Source organism: Oncorhynchus clarkii, chromosome 1 (genome assembly GCF_045791955.1).
Source record: "Oncorhynchus clarkii lewisi isolate Uvic-CL-2024 chromosome 1, UVic_Ocla_1.0, whole genome shotgun sequence".
Taxonomy (NCBI): Eukaryota; Metazoa; Chordata; class Actinopteri; order Salmoniformes; family Salmonidae; genus Oncorhynchus; species Oncorhynchus clarkii.
Window position 1 is genome coordinate 21057299 of NC_092147.1, and position 14532 is coordinate 21071830.

Below are 14532 nucleotides of genomic sequence, written 5' to 3' on the forward strand. Positions count from 1 at the left end.
GAACAAAACATCACACAGAAGTCGACTTACTGCTGAACACCTCCACTCAATTCTGAGGATTTCTTCAGCTCAGAGCCTTACCCCGAACATTGATGAACTTGTGGAAAAGATGGGACACCACCAAGTATCACCCTCAACCTCAAACAAGTGAACATTACTGTGCAATCACATATTTAGAGTTTTTACTCAGTTCAAGTTTAAAAGTTAAAATTTAATATTTGTTTTCACTGCATGTTACTTCTCCTTAAACAAAGTGTTGTTTTTGATTAATAGATTTTTGCACTTTATTTTTTTGTATTTCAATCCAATTATATTTTAAAAATATTTCAGTTGAGTGGATGATAGAAAATTGCTATTATTGTTTTTTCTTTGAAGTAAATTTAGCCCACTTTTGCTAAAATAGAAAATATAGTCTACTGATGGTGCCTTGAATACCGGTTTCTTTCATTTAATGTTCATGTTATGGGGATATTTATATAAAGGAAATTTGTCTTTTGTGTCTGTTGAAAATTAAAGATTACTGACAGAGCCATAAGAAAATATTGCTTTATTTATCTGATCATATTGTAATATATTTGTTAGGTTTTCAGTAGGTTCAATTAGGTTCACTAGACTATATGCGTCATTTAAACATTTTTCAATGAACATTCGAACAGTCCGGCCCTCGTCTTGTAGCTGATTTTTTTATTTGGCCCTCCGTCCATTTGACTTTGACACCCCTGTCATATGAGGACTGAATTAACAATGCAAACCATCCATGTGTAAAATTGTTTTTATTTATTTTTATTTTCTATGAAACAACATCATTTAAACCATTAACAGAATGGCGGAGGCCGAAAATGTGGGTCTCTCATAGAGGCCTTCCTTGACAAAATACAACACGTTTATGAGTTCATTGTTCTGGGTTTGTTTGCTGTGTACTATATATTCAAGAGCGTGTGTGTGTTTGCTGTGCGGGTGTGTGTGTGTGTGCGTGCATGCGTGCGTGCGTGTGTGTACAAGCTGGAGGGTGCAACCAACTAGGTGTGTTGTTTGGAATGTAAAGATATTGCATTATGCCTGAGAGACCTTCAAAGGAGTTCCATGTTTGACAGGGGTGTGCAACTGACAAGCAGCCCTCAGATTAGTGCTCTGAGTTAGACGGCCCTCACACCTGCACACAGGGCCCTCAGAGTAGAGCTCTGTGTCAGATGGCCCTCACACCTGCACACAGGACCCCTTTGAAGTCCCTAACTGTCTCCAGTGTTTTTCCCCAAGGATCTCACTACCGTTCACACGCAAAGTCCCAGATGCAGGGAGTAAGGCCAGCTCTGGTTTCTTCTTTGTGTTAATTCTTGGAGCAGAGTGAGAGAGGGAAACAGGGAGAGAGAGACTTGAACATGTCTATCTTGAACATGTCTAACACTTGAAATGTCTATCTTTTTCTCATTTTTGTTGATGTTGTTTTGTGTCTTCTCACTTTTGTTTATTGTTTATCTCACTTGCTTTATCAATGTAAACACGTTTCCCATACCAATAAAGCCCCTTCGAATTGAACTGAAGGGAGACAAGGGGAACCCCCTACTGATTAGGAACAAGGGCAGAAGAGAGAAGTGCCAACGCAGGATATATTATAGTACGATGTGGTCATACTAAGTCATGTGATGGAAGGACCTCCGTGAGTGAAAAAAAGGTGTGTTGTGGCGGTGCTGGGGCAGTGAAGGAGCCACATTGCCAGGGTTGCTAGGTTACGGTTTGTCACATACCCAGACCTTGGTTGTGTCCGAATACCCATACTTGTGTCCTAAATAGTAGGCGTTTGAGTATGGAATAATTACGTTTAATAGTGTGCGGCATTTCAAAAATCTAGTATACTTTAAATTCCCAGATGTCAAACTAATTTTGGCTTTGACAACAGCTGATCAATTAGATATGGGGATGTGCTACCGAAATCAATGAACAGCAGGAAACAATGAAATCATGCATGACACATTCTCAGTATGCAAAAATATAATGTCTAATATTGTGTGACATTTCTAAAATCAAGTATGATTTAAATGCCAGGATGTAATACTAATTTTGGCTCTTTTTTCCACAATGCATTGGAAAAGGTGGGCTGCGAGTGATAGGCCCTAGTTCTCTTCAAGTAGCCAACGCCAAAACTAGGCTTCTTAATTGGGATTATAAACTGGGTGGTTCGAGCCCTGAATGCTAATTGGCTAAAAGCTGTGGTATTTATGACTGTATACCACAGGTGTGACAAAACATTTATTTTTACTGTTCTAATTATGTTGGTAACCAGTTTATAATAGCTATAAGGCACCTCAGGGGTTGTGGTACATGGCTAATATACCATTGCTAAGCGCTGTATCCAGGCTCTCCAAATTGTGTCGTGCCTAAGAACGGGCCTTAGCCCTGGTACAGTGCCTTGCGAAAATATTCGGCCCCCTTGAACTTTGCGACCTTTTGCCACATTTCAGGCTTCAAACATAAAGATATAAAACTGTATTTTTTTGTGAAGAATCAACAACAAGTGGGACACAATCATGAAGTGGAACGACATTTATTGGATATTCCAAACTTTTTTAACAAATCAAAAACTGAAAAATTGGGCGTGCAAAATTATTCAGCCCCTTTACTTTCAGTGCAGCAAACTCTCTCCAGAAGTTCAGTGAGGATCTCTGAATGATCCAATGTTGACCTAAATGACTAATGATGATAAATACAATCCACCTGTGTGTAATCAAGTCTCCGTATAAATGCACCTGCACTGTGATAGTCTCAGAGGTCCGTTAAAAGCGCAGAGAGCATCATGAAGAACAAGGAACACACCAGGCAGGTCCGAGATACTGTTGTGAAGAAGTTTAAAGCCGGATTTGGATACAAAAATATTTCCCAAGCTTTAAACATCCCAAGGAGCACTGTGCAAGCGATAATATTGAAATGGAAGGAGTATCAGACCACTGCAAATCTACCAAGACCTGGCCATCCCTCTAAACTTTCAGCTCATACAAGGAGAAGACTGATCAGAGATGCAGCCAAGAGGCCCATGATCACTCTGGATGAACTGCAGAGATCTACAGCTGAGGTGGGAGACTCTGTCCATAGGACAACAATCAGTCGTATATTGCACAAATCTGGCCTTTATGGAAGAGTGGCAAGAAGAAAGCCATTTCTTAAAGATATCCATAAAAAGTGTTGTTTAAAGTTTGCCACAAGCCACCTGGGAGACACACCAAACATGTGGAAGAAGGTGCTCTGGTCAGATGAAACCAAAATTGAACTTTTTGGCAACAATGCAAAACGTTATGTTTGGCGTAAAAGCAACACAGCTGAACACACCATCCCCACTGTCAAACATGGTGGTGGCAGCATCATGGTTTGGGCCTGCTTTTCTTCAGCAGGGACAGGGAAGATGGTTAAAATTGATGGGAAGATGGATGGAGCCAAATACAGGACCATTCTGGGAGAAAACCTGATGGAGTCTGCAAAAGACCTGAGACTGGGATGGAGATTTGTCTTCCAACAAGACAATGATACAAAACATAAAGCAAAATCTACAATGGAATGGTTCAAAAATAAACATATCCAGGTGTTAGAATGGCCAAGTCTCTATGGGGGTGCCACAGGGTTCAATTCTCGGGCCGACTCTTTTCTCTGTATATATCAATGATGTTGCTCATGCTGCGGGCGATTCCCTGATCCACCTCTACGCAGACGACACCATTCTATATACTTCCGGCCCGTCCTTGGACACTGTGCTATCTAACCACCAAACGAGCTTCAATGCCATACAACACTCCTTCCGTGGCCTCCAACTGCTCTTAAACACTAGTAAAACCAAATGCATGCTTTTCAACCGTTCGCTGCCTGCACCCGCACGCCTGACCAGCATCACCACCCTGGATGGTTCCGACCTTGAATATGTGGACATCTATAAGTACCTAGGTGTCTGGCTAGACTCTAAACTCTCCTTCCAGACCCATATCAAACATCTCCAATCGAAAATCAAATCAAGAGTCGGCTTTCTATTCCGCAACAAAGCCTCCTTCACTCACGCCGCCAAACTTACCCTAGTAAAACTGACTATCCTACCGATTTTTGACTTCGGCGATGTCATCTACAAAATTGCTTCCAACACTCTATTCAGCAAACTGGATGCAGTTTATCACAGTGCCATCCGTTTTGTCACTAAAGCACCTTATACCACCCACCACTGCGACTTGTAGGCTCTAGTCGGCTGGCCCTCGCTACATATTCGTCGCCAGACCCACTGGCTCCAGGTCATCTACAAGTCCATGCTAGGTAAAGCTCCGCCTTATCTCAGTTCACTGGTTACGATGGCAACACCCATCCGTAGCACGCGCTCCAGCAGGTGTATCTCACTGATCATCCCTAAAGCCAACACCTCATTTGGCCGCCTTTCGTTCCAGTTCTCTGCTGCCTGTGACTGGAATGAATTGCAAAAATCGTTGAAATTGGAGACTTTTATCTCCCTCACCAACTTCAAACATCTGCTATCTGAGCAGCTAACCGATCGCTGCAGCTGTACATAGTCTATTGGTAAATAGCCCACCCATTTCACCTACCTCATCCCCATACTGTTTTTATTTATTTATTTTTCTGCTCTTTTGCACACCAATATCTCTACCTGTACATAACCATCTGATCATTTATCACTCCAGTGTTAATCTGCATAATTGTAATTATTCGCCTACCTTCTCATGCCTTTTGCACACAATGTATATAGACTCCCCTTTTTTCTACTGTGTTATTGACTTGTTAATTGTTTACTCCATGTGTAACTCTGTGTTGTCTGTTCACACTGCTATGCTTTATCTTGGCCAGGTCGCAGTTGCAAATGAGAACTTGTTCTCAACTAGCCTACCTGGTTAAATAAAGGTGAAATAAAAAATAAATAAATAAAAAAGTCAAAGTCCAGACCTGAATCCAATCGAGAATCTGTGGAAAGAACTGAAAACTGCTGTTCACAAATGCTCTCCATCCAACCTCACTGAGCTCGAGCTGTTTTGCAAGGAGGAATGGGAAAAAATGTCAGTCTCTCGATGTGCAAAACTGATAGTGTCATGTACTGTCATGTTGTGTCTTGTCTCTGTCCTTTCCCTTCACCCTGTCTCCCTCTGCTGGTCGAATTAGGTTACCTTTTCTCCCCCGCTTTCCCCCAGCTGTTCCTTGTCTCCTCCTAACTACCCATTCACCCCGTTTCCCACCTGTTCCCTTTTTCCCTCTGATTAGGTCCCTATATCTCTCTCTGTTTCTGCTCCTGTCTTTGTCGGATTCTTGTTTGTTGTGTTTCATGCCTGAACCAGACTATCGTCATGTTTGCTGTAACCTTGTCCTGTCGGAATCTGCCGGTCTATCTGAGCCTACCTATGTTTGGTTATTAAAGAAGCTCTGTTTAAGTTAGTTCGCTTTTGGGTCCTCATTCACTCACCGTAACAGATAGAGACATACCCCAAGCGACTTACAGCTGTAATCGCAGCAAAAGGTGGCGCTACAAAGTATTAACTTAAGGGGGCTGAATAATTTTGCACGCCCAATTTTTCAGTTTTTGATTTGTTAAAAAAGTTTGAAATATCCAATAAATGTCGTTCCACTTCATGATTGTGTCCAACTTGTTGTTGATTCTTCACAAAAAAATACAGTTTTATATCTTTATGTTTGAAGCCTGAAATGTGGCAAAAGGTTGCAAAGTTCAAGGGGGCCGAATACTTTCGCAAGGCACTGTATATTGACTATATACCACACAACCCTCGGGTCTTATTTCTTAATTATAAAATGGGTGGTTTGAGCCCTGAAAGCTGATTGGCAGAAAGCCATGGTATATCAGACTGTATACCATGGGTATGACAAAAACATTTTTTACTGGTCTAATTACATTGGCAACCAGTTTATAATAGCAATAAGGCACCTCGCGGGTTTGTGTTTTATGGCCAATATACCATGACTAAGGGCTGTATCCAGGCACTCTGCGTTGTGTCGTGCAAAAACAGCCAGTGGTATATCTTATTGCTTAAATATGCCCGAAGCTTGTACGGTGGTGTTTTAATGTAGGCTAAGTATATTTTGTTCTCCTTAGAATGATCACAAGTATTGCATCATAGGCTACATCTTTGAAAACACAAGTATTTTTTATTTATTTTTATCCAAAGTGGATTTCTGTTTTCTCACTGAAAAGTGTTTCCTGTTCTCTTGGCCTTCGTCAGAGCTTTTAAACTAAGTAATAAACCATCTTTTGATTTCTGAATCTGTCGGCGCCTGGGACTCTGGAACATATGGACTGTTTTAGTTTTGTATGCTAGGCTACGTATATAATTATTTAACTTAGAGTTCAAATCAAATCAAAGTTTATTTGTCACGTGCGCCGAATACAACAGGTGTAGATCTTACAGTGAACTGTTTACTTACAGGCTCTTACCAATAGTGCAAAAAAGGTGTTAGGAGAACAACAGGTAGGTAAAGAAATAAAACAACAGTAAAAAGACAGGCTATATACAGTAGAGAGGCTATAAAAGTAGCGAGGCAACATTCAGACACCGGTTAGTCAGGCTGATTGAGGTACTATGTACATGTAGATATGGTTAAAGTGACTATACATATATGATGAACAGAGAGTAGCAGTAGCATAGAAGAGGGGTTGGCGGGTGGTGGGTGGTGGGACACAATGCAGATAGCCCGGTTAGCATATGTGCGGGAACACTGGTTGGTCGGACCAATTGAGGTAGTATTTGGGGGAGGGGGGGCACACAATGCAAATAGTCCGGGTAGCCATTTGGTTACTTGTTCAGGAGTCTTATGGCTTGGGGGAAAAAACTGTTGAGGAGCCTTTTTGTCCTAGACTTGGCACTCCGGTACCGCTTGCCATGCGGTAGTAGAGAGAACAGTCTATGACTGGGGTGGCTGGGGTCTTTGAAGTCGGATGATTACATACACATTAGCCAAATACATTTAAACTTAGTGTTTCACAATTCCTGACATTTAATCCTAGTAAATATCCCCTGTTTTAGGTCAGTTATCAAATACAGTTTATTTGTCACGTGCGCTGAATACAACAGGTTACAATGAAAGGCTTACAATGAAAGGCTCTAACCAATAGGATCACCACTTTATGTGAAATGTCAGAATAATAGTAGAGAGAATGATTTATTTCAGCTTTTATCTTTCATCACATTCCCATTTGGTCAGAAGTTTACATACACTCAATTAGTATTTGGTAGCATTGCCTTCAAATTGTTTAACTTGGGTCAAAAGTTTCGGGTAGCCTTCCACAAGCTTTTCACAATAAGTGGAGTGAATTTTGGCCCTTTCCTCCTGACAGAGCTGGTGTAACTGTCCATTTGAAAAACCCATTTGCGTCCAAGCTTTAACTTCCTGACTGATGTCTTGAGACATTGCTTCAATATATCCACATAATTTTCCATCCTCATGAAGCCATCTATTTTGTGAAACGCACCAGTCCCTCCCCGCAGCAAAGCACCCCCACAACATGATGCTGCCACCCCCGTGCTTCACAGTTGGGATGGTGTTCTTCGGCTTGGAAGCCTCCCCCGCTTTCCTCCAAACATAACGATGGTCATTATGGCCAAACAGTTATATTTTTGTTTCATCAGACCAGAGGACATTTCTCCAAAAAGTACAATCTTTGTCCCCATGTGCAGTTGCAAAACGTAGTCTGGCTTTTTTATGGTGGTTTTTGAGCAGTGGCTTCTTCCTTGCTGAGCAGCCTTTCAGGTTATGTCGATATAGGACTCGTTTTACTGTGGATATAGATACTTTTGTACCTGTTTCCTCCAGCATCTTCACAAGGTCCTTTGCTGTTGTTCTGGGATTGATTTGCACTTTTCGCACCAAAGTACATTAATCTCTAGGAGACAGAACGCGTCTCCTTCCTGAGCGATATGACGGCTGCGTGGTCCCATGGTGTTTATACTTGCGTACTATTGTTTGTACAGATGAACGTGGTACCTTCAGGCATTTGGAAATTGCTCCCAAGGATGAACCAGACTTGTGGAGGTCCACAATTTTTTCTGAGGTCTTGGCTGATTTATTTTGATTTTCCCATGATGTCAAGCAAAGAGGCACTGAGTTTGAAGGTAGGCCTTGAAATACACAGTTACACCTCCAATTGACTCAGATTATGTCAATAGCCTATCAGAAGCTTCTAAAGCCATGACATCATTTTCTGGAATTTTCCAAGCTGTTTAAAGGCACAGTCAACTTAGTGTATGTAAACTTCTGACCCACTGTAATTGTGATACAGTGCAATAATCTGTCAGTAAACAATTGTTGAAAAAATGACTTGTGTCGTGTACAAAGTACATGTCCTAACCGACTTGCCAAAACTATAGTTTGTTAACAAGGAATTTGTGGAGTGGTTGAAAAAATAGTTTTATTGACTCCAACCGAAGTGTATGTTAACTTCTGACTTCAACTGTATGTATCAAGCCTTAGCAGTCATTCTGATGTCGTTCCCAATGATCATTGCTTTAGTTTATTATGGTGCTGTCCAGCGGTTCTGAATTGCAACGCATCAGACACGTTTTTCTGTGCAATAGCCTTTTGACTTGAAGAGTTGAAAAATGTTGGTGTGTGGTTTTACTAATAAATACACTGAGTGTACAAAATATTAGAAACACCTTCCTAATATTGAGTTGCAGCCCCTTTAGCCCTCAGAACGACTGGGCATGGACAACAAGGTGTCGAAAGCAACGTGGACTACAAGGTGTCGAAAGCAACATGGACTACAAGGTGTCGAAAGCAACATGGACTACAAGGTGTCGAAAGCAACATGGACAACAAGGTGTCGAAAGCAACGTGGACTACAAGGTGTCGAAAGCAACGTGGACTACAAGGTGTCGAAAGCAACATGGACTACAAGGTGTCGAAAGCAACGTGGACTACAAGGTGTCGAAAGCAACATGGACTACAAGGTGTCGAAAGCAACATGGACTACAAGGTGTCGAAAGCAACATGGACTACAAGGTGTCGAAAGCAACATGGACTACAAGGTGTCGAAAGCAACATGGACTACAAGGTGTCGAAAGCAACATGGACAACAAGGTGTCGAAAGCAACATGGACTACAAGGTGTCGAAAGCAACATGGACTACAAGGTGTCGAAAGCAACATGGACTACAAGGTGTCGAAAGCAACGTGGACTACAAGGTGTCGAAAGCAACATGGACTACAAGGTGTCGAAAGCAACGTGGACTACAAGGTGTCGAAAGCAACATGGACTACAAGGTGTCGAAAGCAACATGGACTACAAGGTGTCGAAAGCAACATGGACTACAAGGTGTCGAAAGCAACATGGACTACAAGGTGTCGAAAGCAACGTGGACTACAAGGTGTCGAAAGCAACATGGACTACAAGGTGTCGAAAGCAACATGGACTACAAGGTGTCGAAAGCAACGTGGACTACAAGGTGTCGAAAGCAACGTGGACTACAAGGTGTCGAAAGCAACATGGACTACAAGGTGTCGAAAGCAACATGGACAACAAGGTGTCGAAAGCAACATGGACTACAAGGTGTCGAAAGCAACATGAAAGCAAAGGGATGCTGGCCCATGTTGACACCAATGCTTCCATACAGTTGTGTCAAGTTGGCTGGATGTCCTTTTGATGTCCATTCTTGATACACCCAGGAAACTGTTGAGCGTGAAAAACCCAGCAGCGTTGCAGTTCTTGACACACTCAAACCGGTGCACCTGGCACCTACTACCATACCCCGTTCAAAGGCACTTAAATATTTTGTCTTGCCCAATCACCCTCTGAATGGCACACATACACAATACATGTCTCAATTTTCTCAAGGCTTTAAAATCCTTCTTTAACCCGTCTCCTCCCCTTCATCTACATTAATTGAAGTGGATTTAACAAGTGACATCAATAAGGGATCATAGCTTTCACCTGGATTCACCTGGTCAGTCTACTGTATGTCATGGAAAGAGCTGTGTTCCTAATGTTTTGTACATTCCGTGTATGGAACCAAATGATCCGTTTCTGTCTTCAGTCCTTTTTAGATGAGCTATATGCTCTACTACGGTGTAGGCTAAATGTGATAGTCTGCCTATAACTAGAAAGATTGGAAATGAGCAATGACCAGGCTGGTTAATGTGATGCATGTCTTTTGAATTTGTAAAAATCCACCTGCATTCGACCCCACCCCACCTACTCAGGCAGCCAGGAGCCGCTACTGTGTTGCGGCCTTGGAGTACTGCATTATTTTTACTAAGCAGTACTTGCAGTACTTGCTAAATAGAATGCAACAATGAGTAAATGGTGTGCAGTTTAAGTATGTAGTACGCAAGTATGGGTATTCGTACACGGCCCTTGTGATATCAGTCATTTTCTGGCACCTCTCACTCCATTTGAACAGAGCATGCAGAGTACATAGAGCAAGATAATGAAGGACCATGATACTCTACTCTCATGTATAGAGATACAGAATTTGACTCTTTGACCTTACCTTGCTCTATGACCATGCTGGTTTGTTAGGGTATGAAATCAGGTGTTGTACGCACACTTGTGTTGCTTTCAAGCACATGTGATTTAAAGATACATTTACCAGACATCTAACAGCTTTAACATACTGTATACGTTGGCTATGTATCTAGGGAAATCAAGTCATGTCAGGCGATGTAACAGGTCAATAGGCTGGATCAGAATTCCTTTATCTGAGAATGTAAATGAGCCAACTGAATGGAAAGACTCATTTGTACAGAGAGTGAGCAACAGGGGATAGGACACCATGTCAGAACCATAGAGGAGTCTGTATGAAGACTGTCTGGCTATATGAAGGGCTTGGCAGAATACCACTGACAGACATTTAAGGTCCTCAACTATGTTTCCTGGTCTCTCTCTCTCTCTCTCTCTCTTTCTCTCTTTTTCTCTTTCTATCTCTCTCTCTCTCTCTCTCTCTCTCTCTCTCTCTCTCTCTCTCTTATTTATCATAATAATCTGAAAACCATTCTGTTGTCTTGTTTTGATAATGGCTTTACTACGCTGTCATGCTACATACTGTACAAGCAGTACCTTAATGCAAAGGCACTTAGAAGTCTGTTAGGAAAACTTTACATTGCATTATCTTAGGTACTGATGTATTTTATATGTTTTTGTTTTAAAATGTGTTTTATTAGTGTGCTATCAAATGTTTATTGTTGTCACACTGTACAGACCCTTTAGTAACACACACCTTGTTCTTGTTAGCAGAGCTTTATATGACTTATTGTAGTTGTCAAGGGTAGACATAGAGGGCAGTAGTGGCCTGCATACATTCTACCTGTATTGTAACACTGACTGACCAAAAAGTACAAAGCATTTAGATCATCTACAACTCATAATCACCAAAGATAAATACAGAGAAAGCAGCCAAAGCTTTCTGACACAGTTGCCGCGGATTGAGAGGCAGCTCTCTGGTGCGTCGCAGTCCAGTAGTCACCGACACTGCATGATTGCAGGAGGTTGGCCTCTCATATTTCCCACTAAACCTCTGGCTCAGATCCCAAATGATCTGTCCATTGAAGCGAGTCACCCTCCCTCCCTGGCTGCCACCCTCACTACTCTGAGGGCACACGTTAGCCATAGAGAAGGCCGGGCAAATTGGTTAAAACATCTTGAAGGTCATATTATATTGAAGGTTAATTGTTTACTCCATGTGTAACTCTGTGTTGTCTGTTCACACTGCTATGCCTTATCTTGGCCAGGTCGCAGTTGCAAATGAGAACTTGTTCTCAACTAGCCTACCTGGTTAAATAAAGGTGAAATAATAAAAAATAATAGTAAAATACACACACAAGGCCTTTTAGTATATCATGTCAACCACGTAAAAAAGGGTCTAGAGAGACGATATTAACAACTACAGACAAGAAGTGATACAACAATAGCTTGTCCTACAAATATTTTTTAATGACAGTTGCCAGATCCCTTTGTTCCACCACAATGCTCCACTTCCTGAGGGTCAACTCCAGAAAAGTGCTTTGTAGTTCGTGGAGCTTGAATTTATAACCCCCATTGTGAGGGACAGATTTGTTTGGGGTCCTTTTGTGGGTCTCGTAGTTAGTGATTAGGAGGACCTGACAGGATATAGACTCGGCCAGGGTAATCTATGGGAATCTAGGGGTGGCAGGTCAACAGTGACCCAGATCATTCAAAGGCTCTTCTGATTTTCTTAGGCAAGTCCTTGATGGTGCGTGACCCCTGGCAGTGGTGCTTTTCTCCTCAGAGGGGGAGGTGAAAGGAGCCTGCGTGGCTCTTTGACATCCCAGCAGGGACCATGTAATCCAGGGGCTCGTCAATACTAATCCTGGTCTCCCCAGTTACAAAGACCCGGGACACATTTACCCTACACAACATTCCCCCACCATAGAGATGATGAGTTAGCAAGAGAGTAAACAAAAATGAATGCACGCACACCCACACGCAAATATCCCCCACCACACACATAGTCACAAACACACGCATGCACACACACACAAACACACACACACACAAACACACACACTCTCACAATGGGGACACTCCAAAACCCAATTGTTAAGTTGCTGACTGTTTGGTTAAGCAGAGAAAAGATACAGAGATATTTGTTTTTCTAATTCACGAAAACTAAACCCGCTCTGGTTGGGTGCCCAAGCCCTGTTAGAGGTCAAGGGTCCAGTCGGTAACATCTGAGTTGGTTTCTCCATCTCCCTGTTGCACATTGAGCCATGAGAGTTGAAATGAAGCTCAAGATATAATGTGCTGTAGTTTTGGCCCAAGCCTAGACAAAGTGTCCGGGTGCCTCTTTCAATTGTAGTTTTTTTGAGGGGAAGAGAAATACATGTTGTTCGGTTGTTCACTGTTTCTCTAGCAGTCTTGAATAGAAATAGAATAAGCAATAGTTTTAAGAGAGTATTTAGTGAGGTCATGTTTGACTCAGGTTATGTAGATGCTTTCTTCTCCAGGTGGGCTTGGAAACCTACCTTCCCATCTCAAAAGAACCTCCCTCCCTTACAATAACTTGTTTTCTTGCATTCTAAACGTCTAGCTAAATTGCTCTCCATAATTTTTTATCTTACTCTTTTGTTGGCATTACCCTTTCAGCTATTGTTCCTGCGGTTTTTGTTATTTTCATTGTCACCTCAATTGTAGCATTTTGAAAGGAGATGCTTACTTATCTTTCCTTGAGTAAATATCCCAGGGAGAATTGGACTGGTTACCCTCCATTAGCTTATAGGGCTCTGACTGAGACTTCAAAGCTGCAGGTTCAAGCCCCTCAGTCTTAGGAACATGATGGGCTCACATATTACAAAAGAGAGACACAGGTGGTTTATTCTTCAAACAATAAAACAATGTACCGTATTGTTGGTTCTTCCTCACTTTCCCTTGGAAACCTGTCAGAACCTGTAAATGGATTTAGTTTAGCTAATGGTCTCTTTCCACACCTTGAGAATGAAGGTAGAATGAATTGGTTGAACAATATCCCATGGTTTTTCCCATGGATATGCTTTGTATTTTTTGAACCAACATAAAATATTGTGTTGAAACATCATTGAGTTCATAGAGTTCGTCATAGAGTTGTGTTGTGTCCATCTGGTGCACTAATGTAGGTAGGAGGGAAAGGATTTAGGAACACATCTGTTTACTGTACCTTACTATACAGCACACATACTGCACACATACAGTATAATCACCATACAACACACATACTGTATAATTTCTCTGTCAAATGGCCTTGTCTTGTGTATTATTCAGGTTTAAAAGATACTTGACACAGATGTAGAGAAGTGACGTGAGCCTGAAACTCGACCACACCATGGGGCATGGCTCTTGAGTTTCTATGTACCACGGAAGAGATTATGACGCTAAACCAGCCGTGTCCGAGTGTTTACATCCTAGCTGATTCCAAACACCAAAGCCTTCTCTTGCTTATCGTTAACGCCGGCCGCCCAAGTCTCATCAGCACCCCGTTGCTGAGTCGACCTAATCCCACCCAACACTGATCCTTCTCCATACAAAACATTTGTGGTGGAGGGGAAATCAGTATAGACTGGAATATAATGGTGGTCTTCTGATGATATGGAGGATTTAACACACCTCTACGTCTATGGATTAATCTACACAACAATGGTGGCCAGCATGGTTATGGTCCATGTGGTAGTACAGTACAGTATGCACATTAATCTTCTTGGGTTTCGGGTTTCCTGGACCCAGATTAATCCTATTCATGTCCAACGGGGATTCTCCATTGAGCATAACCCAAACCCTATAGGCTTAATCAGGGTCCTGGAAAACGAGGCCCTTATGTGCTTCTTCACCCCCAATTTGTTAATAGGAGGAGACTTTTGTTGTCTGACATGGGGGGATTCTTCACAGTTTGATATGTAAAATCACCCTTGCGCAATCTTCAAAAACGTTTAGATTTTTAATCCAGCCATGCTTTCCTGTACCTGAACCCCATGCTGTATCCAGAGAAAGGGTAATGTCTTTCAATAGGCCAACAGTCAATCAGATGTTCACATGTGCATCTTTGGAAAACATAGCACATAAAGAAAG